Raw genomic sequence first — 6,234 nt, 5'->3', positions numbered from 1 at the left:
GTAAAATTCAATTGTGTATGTACATCACATTTTTTGATCCAATAATCCACTGAAGGGCATTTGAGCTAATTTCATATCTTGGCTATGGTGAATAGTGCTGTGATGAACCTGGTTGTACTTGTGGCTTTACTGTAACCTAATTTGTAATCTTTTGGATAAATGCCAAGGACAGGAATTGCTGGGTCATAGGGCAGTTCTACGTTGAGTTTTTTGAGGAACCTCCATGCTACTTTCCATAGTGGTTGAATAAGCTTACATTCTCACCAAAGTGTGTTAGAATTCTCTTTTGGCTGCATTCTAGCCAGCATCTGTTACTGTTTGTTTTCTTGACAGTGGCCATTCTAAGGGGTGAGGTAGAATAACAGTATTGCTTTGATTTACATTTCTGTTGTGGCCAGAGCACTTCTTTATGTATAAGCTACTAATGACTTGTGCCTTCTGAGAAGTAAATGGGTTTTTGGTTCTTTGACAGTTTTAGTTCTATGTGTATTCTAAATTGGATTCTTGTCTGATGTATAGCTGGCAAAAATCTTCTCCCATTCTGCAGGCTTTCTTTTTAGTGGAATGCTTCACTGACTGTTATTTGCCACATAAAATTTCTATGTTCCAGCTCTGTCAACCTGGTGCAAATGCACCTCAGGTCTCCTTGATAGTGGCTCTGGGTGGTCAAGATGGGTGTTATTTATTATTTTAAAATATGGAGCTGTTTTTAGGCCTATCCAAAACAGTAGTTTTAGAATTTCCCTTCCCAAAGAAAGATTCCTGTTCTGCTCTCTCTAGCCACTTACAGAATTGCCAGTATTCTACCATTTCAAAAGAGAGGGAAGATTTAAATAGCTCCTATTAGATCACTTGTAACTTAGCATTTAAGAAAAACTTTAAATGCTTTTTCAGTTGCTTCTTGCCTTCAATTTCTTGGCTGGACCTTTTTATATTTATTAAAACTAATATAAACCAGGCATTGTTGACTTTTACCTGTAATTCTAGCTATTCAGGAGCTGAGATCTAAAGACCAGTGTAGAAGTCAGCCCAAGCAGGAAACTCTTATCTTCAATTAATCACCAAAAAGTCTGAAGTGGAACTGTGGCTTAAGCACTAGAACACTAGCCTTGAGCAAAAAAGCTCAGGGATAGTACCTAGGCCCTCAGTTCAAGCCATACACATACACTCAGATGCTTACCAGTGAGTCGCCTCTTTCTTTGAACCCAAGGTGATTACAAAGGGACTGCAGCAAGGATAGCTCAGACTAAATGGCACAGATAACCAGTTTGGAGATTTTTTAGTTCATAGGGCTTAACAAAAGCATCTTTCAGATTTTCTCTTACATATGCATATATGAAATACCATAGTGGACACCCCTGGTACAATTAATACAGTAAAAGAGGCTTGAATGAAGGTTAGGATACCAGCCAGAGGGGGAAGAGCTAATGAAGAGGGTGAATACAGATGAATATAGTTAATTTGTGTGAATATAGAACAGTGAAATCTGTTGAAATTCATTAAGGTGGATTGAAAGAATTATATCAAGGGAATAAAGTTGATGGCTATATTATGTGTGCAAATATCACAACAAAACCCCCATTGTACAACTAATGTATTATATGTAAATATAAGTACATCCCTTACTCTTGACCTAATGTAGAAAGTATTGGATACCTAAAAGGAGTATCTAGATTTAAAAAATCTGTCACTATCATTTGCTTCCGTCTAAGAGGATCACTAAATTAGAGCAAAAAAAAAAAAATACTTCATGTTTTTGGGTTTCCAAATAGGAAGTTTTCCTTACATGTTCTTGCTGGAATGGAAGGACTACTTTTTGTATATGCAATAGGCATACAATAAGCATTTTCATTATTTTTGTGTGTATGTGCTGGTCTTAGAGCTTGAACTCTGGTCATGGGCACTGTCCCTGAGCTTGGTGCTCTAGCACTTTATCCACTGTTCCACTTCTGGCTTTCTGATGGTTAACTGTACATATGAGTCTCAGACTCTCCTGCCTGGGCTAGCTTCTAACACTGATCCTCAGATCTCCTGAGTACTTAGGATTACAGGTGTGAGTGATTAATGCCTAACAATAAACATTTGCTTTTAAATCTTGAAACCTCAATTTAGAATGCAATAGTCTGACCCAAGAAGGTCAACTAATTTTTTTTTCCCCAGTCCTGGGGCTTGGACTCAGGGCCTGAGCACTGTTCCTGTGTCCCTGGCTGCTTTTTTTGCTCAAGGCTAGCACTCTGCCACTTGAGCCACAGCACCATTTCTGGCTGTTTTCTGTATATGTGGTGCTGGGGAATTGAACCCAGGGCTTTATGTATACAAGGCAAGCACTCTTGCCACTAGGCCATATCCACAGCCCTCAAATAAAATTTATACCAGCATTATAAAACAATCATTAAGAAATGGCAGTTGGGGGGCTGGGGATATGGCCTAATGGCAACAGTGCCTGCCTCGTATACATGAGGCCCTGGGTTCGATTCCCCAGCACCACATATACAGAAAACGGCCAGAAATGGCGCTGTGGCTCAAGTGGCAGAGTGCTAGCCTTGAGCAAAAGGAAGCCAGGGACAGTGCTCAGGCCCTGAGTCCAAGCCCCAGGACTGGCCAAAAAAAAAAAAAAAAAAAAAAAAGAAATGGCAGTTGGAAGGAGACTAAAATAGGTGAATATAATCAAAGTACTTCATACAAATGTGTGAAAACAGAATGCCATTCATATATTATTTAATATTGCTTAAAAGGGAAAATAAGTAATAGACTAGTGTGTATATATATGGAAATATCACAATGAAACTCCTTTGTACCACTGATATAATAAAAATCAAACTACAAAAAGAGCTTGAAGTGGGGCTGTGGCTCAAGTGATAGAGCACTAGCACTGAGCAAAAGAAGCTCAGAAACAACACTCGGCCCCTGAGTTCAAGCCCCAGGACAGGCACACAAGAGAGGGAGGGAGGGCGAGGGAGGGAGAGAGAGAGAGAGAGAGAGAGAGAGAGAGAGAGAGAGAGAGAGAGAGAGAGAGAGGAGGGAGGAGGAGGGGGAGAAGGAAGAGGGAGAGGGAAGAGGAGAGAGAGGAGAGAGGAGGAGAGGAGAGAGAAGGAGAGAGAGGAAGAGGGAGGGGGAGAGAAGGAAAGAGGGAGAGGGGAGAGAGAGGGCTAGAGAGGGAGAGGATGATAGGGAGAGGGAGAGGGAGAGGGGGAGAGAGAGAGAGAAATTTTTAAAAAGAATAGCAATTGAAGCTCATTGTAAAGAACCTAAGCAAGTATTTTCTTCAGCAATCAAATAATCACCATAACAAAATGAAAAATACAAAAGATAAACAGAATAGCCACTTATAAATGATGCTATAGAAGGGAATTCATTTTTTTTTTTTTAGCCTGGTATGGTGGTGCACACGGAAAGTCAAGTCTGAGGCAGACCAAGGGAAAGGGAGAGGCAAGACACTATCTTACAAATAACACACATCCATGCTCATTGCTGCATTATTCACAATAGCAAAGTTACGGAAACAGCCCAGAGGCCCTACAATAGATGAGGGGATCCAAACAATGGAATTTTACCCAGCAATTAGAAAGAATAGTATTATGTTATTTGCAGGGAAATGGATAAACCCAGAACAAATCATATTAGGTGAGGTAAGCCAAGCTCAGAGACACAAACAGCATATTTTCTCTCACATGTAGAAACTAGATCTAAAATACATCAGGACACAATAAATCATATAGAACTCTAGGCATCACAGTGAGCCCAGAGGATATTCTAGGAGATGAACACAAAGGCACAATGCCTATGTGCATCTAATCTTACAAAGTAATATTTATCAAAACAAACTCCAAGAGATGAAAACAAGAGGGTTTTCTTCATTGCTGTTTTGCTTTCTTTTTGTCTTGTTCATTTATATGTCTTTGGGAGGGGTAGGGGGTACAGAAATGGAGAGACAAAGTAAACAAATGCAGCACTAGTACTACACACTGTCAAAAATGAACTATACAACTTGTAAGGAATGGGAGGGGTAAGCTGGGAGAGAATGAGAGAATGCAGTGACATTTTCCTAAAAAAAAAAAGATGTACTCTTTACCTTACTTACATAACTGTAACCCCCATGTATATCACCTTTATAATAACAATAAAAAAACAGAGAGACAAACAGCTCAAGTAGTAGAGTGCTTGACTAGTGTACACAAGCTTTGGGTTCAATCCCCACTACTGCAAAAGGATAAACAAAAAGTAATTCCACAGGGCTCTCAGGTTAATGTTTGAGAATTTCTAAACCCCTTCCAACTCTAAAATTCCATAAACATTAAGAAACATTTATTGTCACCACTACCAGATTGTCATATATTAATAAAAATTTTAGCTTATTGTGTTTAAAATAAATGTCAGCTTTGAGAATATGCTGCAATTCATATCATTCTTATATACTTCAGACTGCAATCTTGTCCCTATTTGTTCCAGAGTAAATTTCAGAGTAAAAAGGACTTATTTTAGCTTAAATATCCTATGTGAGGGGTAATGTTATAAATAATAGATAAAATGAATTCTAAAAATATTTGGCGAGCCGGGCATCAGTGGCTCATGCCTGTAATTTTCATGGCTTGAAGCCATCTGGACAGGAAAGTCCATTTATCTCCAAGAACTACTCAGAAAAAGGTGGAAGTGGCACTGTGGCTCAAGTTGCAGAGCACTGGCCTTGAGCAAAAAGAAGGTCAGGGACAGCACCCAGGCCCAGAATTTAAGCCCTAGGATTGGTTCCCCCCCCAAAAAAAATTAATAAAAATGAGAAATGTTACTTCACATTTCTGAAGTTCCTACACCTCAAATTCCCAATGCTAAATTATTCAAATACAAGCAATTGGTATACAACAAGATGCTTGCTCAGTTCTTTCCAAACGGGAATGTCTGCCATGAAGAGAAAGAATCTTCCAGGTTAAATAATAATACTAAGATGCTAAATAATTATGATTAGCACACTTATAATCTAACTTGGGTTCTATACACATTACACACATTGTGTGTTATGTTAGACAATACAGGTTGACAACACTTGCACAATATTAATCTACATATTTTTGAGGAATTGTAAGAGATGAAACAAAAACAAAGTGAATAATTTAACCAAAAAAAGTTGAGTTACTTGGGGGGGAAAGAAAAGGGGGAGAGGGGAGGTGGGAATGAGGGAGGAGGTAACAAACAGTGAAAGAAATGTATCCAATGCCTAACGTATGAAACTGTAACCTCTCTGTACCTCAGTTTGAAAAAAAAAAAAGTTGAGTTATTTAAGCAACTACTGAGTGTTTTCATTCATTAGTTCTAAATCATATCATCAGAAAATGTAAATAATGTAATTATTATTTTCTATTTTTGAGATGCTGGTTAATACAATATCAATTTCCCCTGAATCAAAAGTGCTACATAGGGGCTGGGGAATGTGGCTTAGTGGTAGAGTGCTTGCCTAGAGTGCTTGCCTAGCCCTAGGTTCAATTCTTCAGCACCACATATTCAGAAAAATCCAGAAATGGCACTATAGCTCAAGTGGTAGAGGGCTAGCCTTGAGCAAAAAGAAGCCAGGACAGTGTTCAAGCCCCAGGACTGGCAAAAAAGAAAAAAAAAGTGCTGCATACTGTCAATTGGATTGCAATGAAATAAAAATGAAGTTTATAAAACATTTTTGAACATTATTGTTTTATATTTAATACTGTCAGAAAAGGTCTTTTAACTCTCTATCTCAGTGTACTTCAAAGTATAAAGTAATTATGATTGGGACAATTATTCTAACTAGTAACTCTTGCAGCAGTATTTGTTTACTTAGAAAATATTTTCATTTCAAATAATACCTAAGATTTCTCACAAGGAAAACAATACAGCGTGAATGGAAAACACTGTGTTTAAATCTCAACATTCATTATAAACATGACATATTAGGTTGCTTTTGAATAGGTCACTTTAAATAAATAACATGTTGAAAGTAAAAAAAAAAATTATGTTAAGTATTGCCCCAAATCAGTCATTTCAATATTCCTGTATTATGATAGAAACTGGGGCTTGGACTCAGGGACTGAGTACTTTCCCTGGCTTCTTTTTGCTCAAGGCTAGCACTCTTGAGCCACAGTGCCACTTCTGGCTTTTTCTATGTGGTGCTTAGGAATCGAACCCAGGGCTTCATGTATATGAGGCAAGCACTCTTGCCACTAGGCCATATTCCCAGCCCAAAACTAAGCTCTACTAACAAAACACATTTGG

The sequence above is a fragment of the Perognathus longimembris genome, chromosome 21 (assembly GCF_023159225.1).
Source record: "Perognathus longimembris pacificus isolate PPM17 chromosome 21, ASM2315922v1, whole genome shotgun sequence".
In the NCBI taxonomy this organism is placed as follows: domain Eukaryota; kingdom Metazoa; phylum Chordata; class Mammalia; order Rodentia; family Heteromyidae; genus Perognathus; species Perognathus longimembris.
Note: the sequence above shows the minus strand (reverse complement) of the source record.